Here is a 14,803-nt window from a genome sequence, read left to right as displayed (position 1 = left end):
AGCTACCTAGGTGTCAGTGCATTTGAAAACATGGCTTGAAATGGTCTTATATACCGCTATAAATAAAGACACTGTTAAATTTGATGATCCTAGTATTTTTTCTAATCCAAACGTGGGTTTTTCACAAATTAGCAATCTCATTCCATGTTTTGTGTGTAACCCATCGTGTCCACTTGCGTTACATACAGAACCTGCCCAGTTCAATACAAATTGTGAATGATTTGCAACAGCGTTCATTTTTGTGAAACACTCTGCCTTACATAATTAGAATCAATTCCCAAAATGTACCTGTGAGAGAATAAAGAGATATTTAAAAAAAAAAATAGTAGCGTGTAATTTTTGTGTCCTTTTGACAGTGTTACATGCAGATTTTTCTATTAAAAACAATGTAAAATAATAGAAAAATGTGTTTTATCTGAAAAATAGTTTGTCTTTTATCTCAGTAAATATTTATTTTTAAAATAGACCCAATGTGCTTCCAAACTTGCTTCATAACATGAGTCTACATCTGGTTTGAATTTTTAGCCCCCGTGTCCTGTTTTTAGGACCAGTTTCATAGAAGCACCCAGATACTAAAAAAAGAAGCGCTGATAATCGGTCATTGGTACCAGACAATAGATTTATTGACCGATATTGGTATCAGTATATAAGATGTCTTCACTTCACTGATGTGTTATTCTATTTTTATTTTTTTTTTCATTAAATTTAAGTTTGGATCTGTGTTCATTCAAAGATCAGTGAAAGAATTTAAAACAGGAGCTATTTTTTATATCTTTTGTGCATAATGAAAATTTCTTCATTACAATAAACAACAGCAAAAATTAATTAAAGAATCTTGAAGTAACATATGCATCAGCTATTGGGCAAAATGTTATTTTAGATTATTTTAACCATGGTCTATAATTTTACAATTGGTGCATCACTATATGGTCGCAGAAAAAATTATTAGACCATCAAAAGTCATCAAAAACAATGGTTATGCAATCAAGTACTAACTCCTGTGTGTATCATGTGACTAAAACAGACAGAAAAGAAAACATGGAATGCCTAAAAGCACTGTTTTTGTCAGTACAATGTCATGGCTACTGATGTAAGAACTGAAGTGATTTTTGTTATTATCAAGAAAACATGGAAAATGGCTAGATACCAGCTCTGAAATTAAACTCTTATGAACTATTTTTGCTGATATTATTTTATTTGTCCAAACAAATGTACCTTTAGTTGTACCAGGCATTAAAATGAACAAGAAACTGAAGAAAACAAGTGTGGTCTAATAATTTTTTCTGCAACTGTATGTAATAAGAGAACCTGACCATAAAGAAAAATCTAAAGGATCCAGACCTGAAAAAAGTACAATTCTAGAGTTTAACTAGGCATTAGAAGCAATGGAATCAAGAAACTGCAACAAAACGCAAACAAAAAAGAGCAGCTACAATGTCTGATGTGACCTACAGTCAGTCAGGAAGGACATTCTACCACCGGCTACACAAATATAGTGGCTTCAACTGATGGATGTTCTTGATGTTAATGGTGGAGCTAGGCGAGAGGTTGGCAATGACAATTTGTTTATAGAACACTTCTGAAAACAAGGCTAAAAAAAGCTAATTTGGGGTTTGTATCAGTTGGGGTAAGTGATTTTATTTTGTTTTTTTAATTGTTCAGTTCTGTTGATAAAGTATTCAGTTGTTTTCCATGACACTGTGGGGATATTTGTTAAAAATATTTCCTACTTTTATGTAAGATGTTTTGCTTGTCGAATAGTAAATAACGCCTCATTATCACTAAAAAAAACTAAGTATCACATTTTCATTCTGGTGACATATTAATTGCAGTGTAATTGTACTGCATGACTAATAAATATAAGCGAAAGGCCCATTTTTACATTATATCGCATAGTTTATTGAATGATTTTGTTGTACTTATAAACAACAATGATAATTTCAGATTTCCATCTTGGTTTTCGTTTAATTTATAAGATTGGAATAAAAAATATGGATACTGGTATTTATAGAAAAACATATAGATATAATCTTCAAACTAGATATTTACTGCTTAATGAATAAAAACACACATTGGTAAAAAAAAAAAAAAAAAAAAAAAAAAAAACAGATTATCAGTCTGTGCAAAAGATGTTTTTCGCCACCAAATTTTGACAGAATTTTCAGCAGACAGTATTCAGTATCTTTCTGACTGGGACACTTGCTTACAGACCTCACCATTCCCTGGCTGGCTGCCTATCTGGCTGTAATTATGCTTATCCTCTTTTGGGGTGACCCCCACCCTCCCAGCCCCATTTGCCCCTGAAATCTTTATGGATCCTGAGCTGGTTGTCATGGAAACAAGGAGTACGCCAGGCACATGGTCCCCCGTTTGAATGCAATTAATATGCAGCCTGATTTATCCCTCTTTCTTAGGAAAGGGATGTGGGGAGGAGTGGACGGGAGGAGGAGGGGGGGTCTGGTAATTGGGGTACAGGAGGAAGGAGGGGTGGGGAATCTGCAGTTTTCTTTCTTTCGTTTTTTTTTTTTTTTTTTTTTTTTAATGCATCCAAATTTTCCGATGCGAGGATGTGTGGTGATGTGAGGATGCTTAGAGGATGGCTGGACTGATGGGTAGGGATAAAAGAGGATAAGGAAATGGAATGAGATGATTTAAAATATATCTTTAGCGCTCCAAAAAAACCAGTTTTCCTCCTGTAAACCAGCTTTTCCTCCTTTCATTCTGGAATTTTTAACAGTTGGGTTGGGTTGTGTGGGATAGTGGAAAAGCATACATAGGGTCTATACACATTAGCGTCAATAAAAATAGATGTTTTTACCGTTAAATTTCAAGATGTTCAGATGTAAAAATGCATGAAAATGTAAAAAGTCAAGATAAAACGCACAATAAACATGACTGAATACTAGAAATAATATTACTTTTTTTTATATATGATAATTTACGTAAGTTTGTGCCTTTTTTCAAAAATTTCCCTCTCAGTCTCTGTCCATTACTTTCTATTCTCCGTCTCCTCTTATATATCCATCAACTACAACAGCACACATTATCCTCCCTCATTAGACACAACATGAGAGTCCTTCAGCTGCAGCAGAGGGCTTGATCTTACAAGGGGGCCAAGACACAGAGAGGGCATAGAGGAAGAAAGACAGAACATTGAGGAGAGAATGGAAGATGAGGAGGAGCGAGCATGAGTGAAAACGAATGACGGAGAGAGTGAGAGAGCAGAGGGAGGGGTAAAAAACAGAGAGACTGCAAGAGGGAAGAGCGAGAGCCAGGTGACAGCCGCACAGAAGCAGTCGGGTGGAAAGAGCCAAACGCTGGAGCCAATTAATTCCCTCCACATGTTTTGAGACAAAAGCCTGTGCACTTGACCCTCCTGTGAGCTGAGGGGAGAGAGGGATGGGTGTAGTCACTGGGAGAGGGGGGGAAGGGAGATGCACGAAGGGGTTGACAAAGTGTAGAGGGAGAAAGAGGATTAAAAGGGGAGAAGAGAAGAGAGATGGAAAAGGGAGACAAAATGAGGAGAAAAAAAAAAAAAAAAAAAAAAAGAGGCACCGTGGCAGCGAGGGGGGTGAATACAGTGGGGGAAAAAGAAAGAGAAAACGAACAGAGGGAGAGAGACACAGAGATGGCACCTGACAAAGTTGCAATCAGGTGCAACTTCTGGTAAGATTCAGGAAAGGTCTGTGTTCTTTTTTTTTCTTTTTTCTTTTTTTTTTTTTGGCAATAGATTGTCTAAGAAATTGGAAGCGGAGTGGCTTTGGCACAGGCAGGAGGACTTCCAATCAGGATGGCGTATTTAAGGTTAGAGCATTACAGAGTGATATTTGTTGGTATTGTAAAAAAAAAAAAAAAAAAAAAAAAAAAAAAAACTTGTTTGTACCTCACACACACTATTGTGTATTGTGCTTGGACAGATGTCTTGCTCCTTTTAGTTGCAGTGGAGGAAAAAGACCATGTAAGAATAACACTGTTAGCACATAAACATGAATACTAAGTGATTTTAAACCATTGTTCTCATTCTATAAATCTAAACCTACATTCTGTGTGACATTAAGCCTCTGCATAGTCTTCAATAGTTCACTGAAAATTTTGTCTTTAAGGCTGCGGGAGACTTTCGTCACCAATTTTTCATCAAATCTGTTAAACCTCAGTCATATCCTCAGTGTCATGAATCTGTAAGTCTTTCTGTGATTACTCACCTGAATCTCTTCCCTCATGGTGAACAATTTGGAAGTGCCATTCACCATAAACAAACCATGTGTTTACAAACAGTGCCAGGAGGTAACTAGGGCATGTTCGGAATTTTTTTTTTTTTTCTCAGTAGGTTGCCTTTATTTCTCTCTTATCCGGCAAGATTCCTGTGTTCAGGGAATGACATTCTGGAGAGGGGCAAAACAAAAAGAAAAAAAGCATGGGCCAAGAAAGGAATATGTAACAGATTCCCCCTGTACAACTAGTAGCAAAATACTAGTTGGTCCCTATAAATATATCGCATTATTTAAGTCCTTCCAAACGTACAAGATATGTTACAGATAACTTCACATTAACAGTGGATGTACAAACTTAGATGATTTTCTTATGCTCATCATACAAGACGAGCGTGCTGTGGTGCACCCATGCCTCTAAGAACAATCTTCGGAATTTTGTCGCAACGTGCATTGTGGGAAGCGGAGGTTCGCGCCACCGCCTGGCAGTGGCAGTGCATCCATATGATATTACATGAATGAAACAAACACGACGCGGAAACGGCTGAAATGCGGAAACGGCTGGAGGGAAGCGGAGCAAGCAGAGCTCCGCCTGGCAGGGGCAGCTGCAACAAACATGACGTGGAAACGGCTGGAGATCCGCCTCCCACAATGCACGTTGTGACAAAATTCCAAAGATGCCCAAGTTACCTACTGGCTCTGTTTGTAAACACATGGTTTGTTTATGGTGGATGGCACTTCCAAAGTGTTCACCGTGATGCAAGAGATTCAGGTAAGTAATCACAGAAAGACTTACAGATTCGTGATACTGAGGATATGACTAACGTTTGACAGATCTGATGAAAAATTGGTGACGAAAGTCTCCCGCACCTTTAATACTGTTTATAAATTGTTTTTGGTTCAATTTGTTTGTTTATTAACACTCTAGCAGCAAAACTATTGTTTCAGTTCATACCAAATTGGGTTTATAGATTACCAGTGACCCAGAATGGATCTGATTACAGTTTGGGAAAAGTAGGTCAACGTTCAAATATTTTATACATTTTTAAAAATCTTTTTTTTCCCCCCATTTACTTTAAACTGGCGAAATTTCAAATGTCTGTAGCAGCAGAACTATTGGTTGAATTCATACCAGATTGGGTTCATAGATTGCCAGTGACCCAGAACAGATCTGATTACATTTTGGGAAAAGTAGGTCAAAGTTAAAATTTTTTATGATTTTTTTTTATATCTTTTTTTTCTCCCATTTACTTATAATGGACAAAATTTCAAATGTCTATAAAAACATCAATTCTGTTTCAATTTTCTTGAAACTTGGCACATATATAAAGGCAATTGAAATGCTGACTTCAGCACATGCATAGACATTTTTTTCTGGAGGATCTGTCTGTCTGTCTGTCAGGAGATACCTGAGGTCCAGATGCAAAAAACTCTTCATACATTCATGACAAAAACAAATGAACAGCAAAAACACATAAAAGCAAAAAACGACTAAAAACAAGTACACAGAAAACGCAGGTAGACACTGTTTTCATCTGATTTGTCAAGCTGATTACAGTAATGGTTCTTTTTTATAAAACTGTTATGTGTCGTGTAATTCTATGGACCTAGATAACCTATTTTACCTATAATTTGTAAATAATACACCCTAAATAAATTCAGTTAGATGAGACTTTACCATATGGAAATAACCTGCTACAGTTGATTTGAATGGATGGTGTGGAGATTCTATTGTTTTCTATCACTCTTTCTATGCTGATGTTGCATTTTGAGTTCTAAGACACGTCACCATGGCAATTCAGAAATTTCTCTGTGTTATTCTGACATGTGCCCTGCAGTGGTTCACTAAGCATAATAGCTCTTGCTAGGTCTTGTGACAGTAAGTGAAGCATATCAGATAGAAGCGTGGTGTCGCCGCCCTGCTCTTTGCATAATGTTAGTTCAATCCCTATACAGTCTGTGCAAATAGGCCCAGCACCGACACCGACCTGTCCTCACTTCTTTCGTCAGCAATATCTTCAAGGACACAGAGCACTGCAGGTAGTCTTTCCATCATATTACACCAGGCAGAGCCCACCTTGTGTTCCTGGAGCTCGACAAACTGACCTCCATATATTTCTGCTGAACTTCAACATGCAGCCATTTGTAGCCTGACATGAAATCATAAAGCTTTTCTAGGAAAGAAAAAACAGTTTCAGGTACTATTTTGACAGTATCTACTAGAACTAGGTTCCGGGAATGTGTCCTGCAGTACACAGATAATGCATCTATTTTTTATTTTATTACCTCCGCCAAGTAAGGTTATGGAGGTTATGTTTTCATCAGGGTTTGTCTGTCTGTCTGTCTGTCTGTCTGTTAGCAAGATAACTCAAAAAGTTATCCAATCCAATCCAACTTTATTTGTAAAGCACTTTAAAACAACTGCAGTGGACCAAAGTGTTGTACAGAAGAATAATTAACCCTTTCATGCATGAATTGTGAGAACCTTAATCAAGATTTTTTCTTCAGTGTTTTTTATTCCTCCTTAGGCATGAAAAAAACAATGCGTTTTTTTTTTTTTCTATGGAGTTACAAAAATATCCATGCATTTAATTTTGAAGTAAAGAAACGTGTTTAAAACCCAATATCAGAAAGTGATATGAAAACAATGAAATAAAAACATTTTTAATGCTGCTAATCTGATGTCTTCTCACATGTTAACATATTCTAATGCTAGTAATTACTCACTTCATGGAGATAATATGCACAAAAAACTCTTCTTGTCTGACAAATAACTGATTTACACTCAAACATGTCACTGCAGATCAGGTTTATCAAGAACAGCAAAGTTACAGTAATGGCCTGAATTACAGTGTATGGGATGGTGCATAAGTGTCCACTGTGTTGGCTGATATGGAACTAAAACAACAAAACCCATGAATATACAAGAGAATAGCTGGAGAATAACTGTCCACCAGAGTGGACAGTGCATGAAAGGGTTAAAACCAAAATAGAAGAATAAAATACAGAATAGATTAAAAGACATAGAAACTGTACAAAAAAAAAAAAAAAACGTGCTATAAAATTTGATTGATTGACTGATTTAATGGGTTTTCCCCTGTAAGTCGCTTTGGAAAAAAACGCCTGTCAAATGCATAAATGTAAATGTAAATGTAAATGTATACAGAAGAATAAATAAAACCCAAATAAAAAGAATAAAATACAAGAATAGATATGATAGATAGGTATGGGCGGATTTGGATGAAATTTTATTTATTTATTTATTTATTTATTTATGTATTTAGAACATGCAAAGAAACAAAATAAAACAAAATGAAGCAAATTAAGACAAAAAAACACATTTAAATGAACAGAATCTATCTTCAAGTACATGCAAATCTGAATTTTGCACGGTCGAAAAGGAGTAAGAAGAAGTATAAACTTAAAAATTTTCAGGAAAATGTTGATACTGGCACAAGGAACAAATGATAATATTTTGGTGGTGATTGGGTGGGGAGTGGGTGGGGGGGACTGATCTGCCTTGGCGGAGGTCTGCGCTCTCCGAATGCTTTTCTAGTTTTTTTTTTTTATTGATTTATTTCAAATATGGAAATGATACAAGCTTCCTGATTGCTACTAACTGACTTCTTTGCACAATATAATATAGAAATGAAAATTCAAGGAAGCAAAAATAATAATAATACACACAAAAAAAGAAAAAGAAAAAAAGAGTCATATTCGAAAAGGAGTGAGAAGCAGCATAGCTTATTAGCTCTCACCCCTTTGTGTATCTATTCCATATCTTTGGCCAACAAAAACTGGTTTATACTGTAGCTCATATCTCTCTAAGCAACTGATGATCTTCCATGTTAACCTTGCAGTATCTAAACTATCAGCAATTTGGAAAAAAAAAAAAAAAAAAACTCATGTATTGCCCACTTATAATAATATCTCAAGACTAGGGAAATTTGTTCTTCTCTTATCAGTCGTTTTATCGACTGGAACACTGAATGCCTCACTGTGTTTGACCTCTTGGATGATATTCTACCAATAATCTCTGCCAAACACTCCAGGATTTCTTTAGTGCTGTATAATTTGTATATTTGGACAGTTTTTTTCTTTGCTTTCGGGTCATATTTTGCTTTTTATTCCAATATGACCTAAAAGTTCCCCTTATATTCCAACTTCACTGACTTTTTTTTTTTTTGGTGCAATTTATCCATTGATTGCAACAAATCTGTGTTAGTCTCAGATCGCCTTTGCCTGCCCCTATGACATTTACATTCTTGGCTTCTTTGGAATGTATTGCACACCAACTGTCCTCATGTGGTGCTTTTTTTAAAGTGTGTAAAGTGAAGGCAGGCTGAGGGGCAAAGGGAACTGATGAAAGTCTGCTTGTGAAATAATAGACCTGGATTTGAGAAAATTCTAGCCATGATATTGTTTATATCATTTAGAACACAGGTGTCAAACATGTGGCCCATGGCCCCCAAAAGGGTCCAGTCCAGCCCTTGGGATGAATTTGTGAAATGCAAAGATTACACGAAGATATTAACAATCCTTTTAGTTCAGGTTCCACATTCAGACCAATTCAATCTCAAGTGGGCAGGACCAGTCAAATACTATCATAATAATATATAAATAATGACAAATCCAAATTTTTCTCTTTGTAAATGTAAATATTTTCATGCATTTACACTAAAACAAAGTATAATTTCACAAAAAATGTAAATAACCTGAACAAATATGAACAACCTGAAATGTCTTAAGAGAAGTAAGTAAAATTTTAACAATATTCTGTCTGTTATTAAATGTTTTGTGTATTTGTAGATCCACTGTGATCTGAAAGTTATAATGTACATGTGTAAATGATAAACTGAGGCAGAATATTGTTAAAACTACACTTTTTTTTTCAGTCAATTAGGGATGTAACAATAACCGGTATAATGATAAACCACGGTAAAATTTCCGACGGTTAGTATTACCATTTAAATTCTAATTATTATGATAACTGTATTCGATTACCGCACCTAGAAAACTCACAGTACTGTTCATTTCCTGAAGAAGCAGCGGCACTCCAGGCCTGTGTGCGCAGTTTGTAATGTTTGGCCCCTGAAAACATGGTGGACGGCACCTGCACGGACAGAGCTCCAGAGATTCGGGGATAGCAGCTCCCGCACGGACCCGGTCCGTCGGAGCACACACACGGACCCGGTCCGTCCGACTGCGGGTCGGTCTGAACAAGCACATGCACGGACTCAGTCCGTCCTAGCAAGCGAGTACACAGACCCGGTCCATGCTAGTGTTAACTCCTCCCCGGCCCCAACATTGAAACCGTCTGAATATAGATACTGAGGACAAACTCCTGTCAGTTCAAATGGGCCCAAAGGAGTGAAGTTCAACTGTACACAGACACATGATGTGTGTAAAAACCAAAGGAGAGGAGGATTTATGAACTGAAGGACATTCAACAGTAAATCCACTGACTGACCTCCAGAGGAACTGAACCATATGACACTGTTGTGGTTAGTCTGTCTCTCACCAGGAGTGAACCACTGACCAGTCTGGATCAGATCAGCCTAACATGTTTTCAAATCCTCATCCTTTCAGAATATTTACATTTGTTCATTAAATAGTTCAGGGAAATATGACTGTGTTTCACTTTCTGTTTGTGTGTGTATAATAGTGGATATGTGTGACACTGTGAATGATTTGATCTGGAAAATGTTCAAACAAATTCCACTCTGACCTGTCCAACTACTTTTTTTCACACTCAAAAACACCTCAGCAATTAATAGGAGAATTGATAAGGAACTGGATTGATAAGCAGAACTGATAATGGCATTGATATTGATCAAGTCCTATCAGTTCCCACCCCTGGTCCATAAGGTGCCAACTTTAATCACATTAGTATATTTGTTGTTTACATGTTATTACTTGAATGTTTCTACAACAGAAAGTACATTGTGCATGATACTTTATTAGTTTTTTTCAAAATACAACTTGGTTATATTATTTCAGTGTGTGTATCAGTACTTTTTGAACATTTTGAGCACATTTCAACAATACCGCGATAATAATGATAAACGTGATAATTTTGGTCACAATAACCATGACATGAAATTTTCATATCGTTACATCCCTACAGTCAATTCATGTTATTCACATCTTTTGAAAAGATAGTTTGCAGATGTAAACCTTTCCATAATGTAAACCAACTTTTTGTTTTGCTCTAAAACATACAGAAAAGTTTGGAGTTGACGTTATTTATATATAATCATGTTATTATTTGGCTGGTCCGGCCCACTGCAGATTAAATTTAGCTGAATGTGGCCCCTGAACTAAAATGACTTTGACACCCCTGATTTAGAATAAAATTTCCACATTTGTTCTCACTGTGTTCCAGGGAATATCCTCAAGTCTGCGAGATCAACCACGGATTGAGAAATGCTGTGAAGCCGGCTCCTACTGATCCTCCTCTTCCTTAGGGGTTTGGTGCCAGCTCTCCAGCTCATGTTCCACCTGTTGCTGCAGATCCTAAAAGGCTGCTGGTGGAGCTCTTACTGGCCTTTCTGGCTGGCTTAGACCTCCACTGAACTGCACTGCATCTGTCCAACCCTGACACAGTTTCCCCTTAAAGGAACCTCAGATATCCTGCTGTGTGGAACTCCTCTCTCTTTTCAGTAGGCTTCTATTTCCATCACCTCATGACACCCTTTTGGACAAGCCGCCGTATAAGAGTGAGGCATTGAAGTGCTTCAGTGTGCACAGAAAGCACCGCAGTAGTCATATTTCTGTACAACCACTACAGCTATAACAGTTTATAGCTCCATGTTATTAGTAAATTCCACATGTGTAAAGGATTAGCTGACCTGCGGTGATGCATGATTCATAATTATCCAAAAATAACAGCAATCAGTTTAGTTCCTTATATCAGTATAGTTGAGTATCTCTTAACCTGTTTAACCCTGACCATATTTTCAGGGGAAAAACGCCTAAAAAGACATACCCAAAGTAAATGAAGAATTGCTTCACATTAATAAGGTTCATAGGAATGTTCTTGGTGTCTATGGACATTTACAGACCTCACAGAATCTATTCCCATTGTCTAAAATATTGTATCTATTACTATGCCTGAGTAAACTGTAACAAACTAAAAGAGAAATTAGAATTTTTTATCCTTGCCTGTTTTTTTTCCGGCTGGATTGACGATGATATGCATAAATTAAGTGTTCGTGTCAGAGATTTTTAATAGCGTATATTTCACCCCACAAAGATTAAAAATCATCTTCGAACATTAAAGTTTGCACTAAAATACACTTTTGATGTATTTTTATTAACATTAGGGTCTAAACTTTGAGCAAAACTTGAAAAAAACATCCATTGTCCTGATTTATTATATTTTTATAGTAGATGAATATTAATATAATTTTAATTAATATATATATATATATATATATATTTAATGTCTGTACTGAAAATATGTAAATATGGATATGATAACAAAAATATTATTCCAATAACTACAAAAGCACTTGGAGAGCACAGACCTTCACCAAGGCAACCCCCCCCATCACCACTAAAATTTAATAATTGTTCCTTATGTCAGTATCAACGTTTCCTGAAAATTTCATCCAAATCCATCCATAACTTTTTGAGTTATCTTGCTAACAGACAAATAAACAGACAAACCCTGATGAAAACATAACCTCCTTGGCGGAGGTAATAAATGCAAGTTCTTGTGTTAAATTATGTCTTTTTTCTTAATTTTTCATATTAACTGTACGACACTCATCCCTGCTCTACAATGCATAAGTGGACATGCACATTTTTTCCACTATATGTTCTGTATCTAAACCCAGCAAATTCTAAATGGGTGCTTCTATGAAACTGGGTTCATTTTGGTATGTGTCACTTTGCCAGCTTTTTTAGACCCAGTAATAAAGGAGAAATTTAGACATATTTTCTCCCAGGATGTAACTAATGATGACCTCAGATAAATGCAAAAAAAATTATACTCTTGCTCTGAGCCATCCCAAAATTAATGAATTTTTAATAAAAATATTGGGGCCAAAAATAGGACCAAAATTCGGACAGGAAAAGCTACCTAGGTGTCAGTGCATATGATCTGGAACACATGGCTTGAAATGGTCTTATATACTGCTGTAAATAAAGACACTGTGTTTAATTTGATGATCCTAGTGGTTTTTCTAATCCAGACATGTGGGTTTCTCATGAATTGGCAGTCTCATTCCAGGTTTTGCGTGTAACCCATCATGTCCACTGGTGTTACATGCAGAACCAGCCCATTTTAACACAAATAAACACACATATAAATTGTGAGTGATTTTGCAACAGCGGTCATTTTTGTGAAACACTCTGCCTTGCATAATTAGTTTGATTCCCAAAATGTATCTGTGAGAGAATAAAAAGATATTCGAAAAAATAGTAGCAGATAATTTTCGTGTCCTTTTTACCATGTTACATGTGGATTTTTGTGTAGAAATAATACAAAAAATAATAGAAAAATGTGTTTTATCTGAAAAATAGTTTGTCTTTTATCTCAGTAAGTATTTATTTTTAAAATAGACCCAAAGTGCTTCCTAACTTGCTTTATAACATTAGTCTACATCTGGTTTGAATTTTTAGCCCCTCTGTCCTGTTTTTAGGACCAGTTTCATAGAAACACCCATATGGAAAAAAGATGTAGGAACGTCTTTCTGCATTTGGTGAACACATGTGAAACCTGATTTGGAGGCTAAATTTGCCTTTGGACTGTTGTTTCATCACATAAAACAGTCTTCCTCATCTTTTAACTATTTCTGTATCACACTGGAAAAAATCTAAATCTTACCAAGTTTTTTTTTTCTCATTTCTAGTCAAAATATCTCATCACACTTAAAAAAAGACAGAATCACCTAAAAGAGTAAATTTTTAGTGAGATTAGTAATTAGTTCTCAGTATCTGCAACACTCATGGCTATGCACTGTAAAAATCTAAATCTTACCAAGTGTATTTTTCTCATGTCTCGTCATAATATCTCATCACACTTAAAATAAGACATAATCACCTAAATAGTGACTTGTAAGTGAGATATAAGAACTTATTTTTAGACAATAGATCTAGAAAATCTTATTTCAAGAAATCTTACCAAGATATTTTTTTTTTTTTGCTTGAATTAAGCACAAAAAAAAATCTTGAATTAAGCAAAAAAAATCTGCCAATGGAACAAGTGAAAATTATCTTGGTAAGATTCTTGAAATAAGATTTTCCAGATCTAATGACTAAAAATAAGTTCTTATATCTCACTTACAAGTTACTCTTTAGGTGATTATGTCTTATTTTAAGTGTGATGAAATATTATGACTAGAAATGACAAAAATGCACATGGTAAGATTTAGATTTTTACAGTGCATAGCCATGAGTGTTGCAAATACTGAGAACTAATTCCAAACACAATAGATTCCAGCAACTCCAGCCTGAACAACCACAGCTCATTAAGGCATCAGCAAAATTCTGCCATTATTAGGCATCAAAAGCATAAAATAATGACTGATAATTCCTGTATTTGGCCTCTTGTCTGGCACATTTCAACCAAACCAGGTTAGAATGACATTATTAGACTGTGGTTCAAACTACAGGCATGTTTGGGAAAAAAAGGAGAACATTTATTAACATGAATTGTCATTATTCTGTTTTATTGGTCCATGAATAGAAAATAACTAGGATGACTGATTGCTGCCACCAGGCTTGTGTCGGTGGAACAGCAGCAGACAGGGTGAAGAGGAGGGGGATATAAGACAGAAATGAGACAGAAACTAAGGGGGTAAAAAATCAGACAAGTACATAAAGAAAGAAGGGAGGGGAGGATGGTGAAAATAAAGACAGATGGCATGAATTATTGCAGTATTGACAGTTCTTATTGCTCTATTTTGTTAATCACCTGAAAACCACAGCAGCATTTTAAAGGTCCAATTTGTAAGATTTAAGAGGACTTTAAGTGGATGTAATTACAAAGGTGGACTGTAATGATCATAATTGTGTTTTCATTCATGTGTAATTACATAAAAAATGAGAATTGTTGCATTTCAGTTACTAATGATTGAACTGTTTATATATCCTGTACCAGACATCTTTTTTTTCTTTTTTCTTTTTTTTTTTTTACAGTGGGTATCATCCAGTGTTTAGGTGCATTACTGTCCCTTCCTATGTTTTAGTGTAGACCTGAGTTTACTTCCATTTAACCAAAAAGCCCAGGACGAACAAGACACTGGCTCTAACAAGGACTTTTTTTATGTTTTTTGTGGCCACTGTAGGTGACGATGGGGTTTTTCTATTAATTGCAATCTGTAGTTTAACCAGTCGATGTCAATACATATCACGCACTGACGCTGTAATACACATGCAGTTTATGATTCAGTAATGAAAAATGAAAAGTGATGACAACACTGGTCAACAACAAATTTATTGTTTAAGTTTTTTGAGCTGATTTAGGATAATTTTGGTGTGCTGAATCCAAAAATCACATTAATTTTGCTCAATCAGGTCAACTTTCTGAACCATGCTACATATTGGCTTTTTAACATTTTTGCTTACATTTATGGGCATTTTCACAT

This window comes from Sphaeramia orbicularis, chromosome 16, assembly GCF_902148855.1.
Source record: "Sphaeramia orbicularis chromosome 16, fSphaOr1.1, whole genome shotgun sequence".
NCBI lineage: Eukaryota > Metazoa > Chordata > Actinopteri > Kurtiformes > Apogonidae > Sphaeramia > Sphaeramia orbicularis.
The sequence above is the reverse complement of the archived record's forward strand: the minus strand, read 5'-3'. Positions refer to the sequence as shown.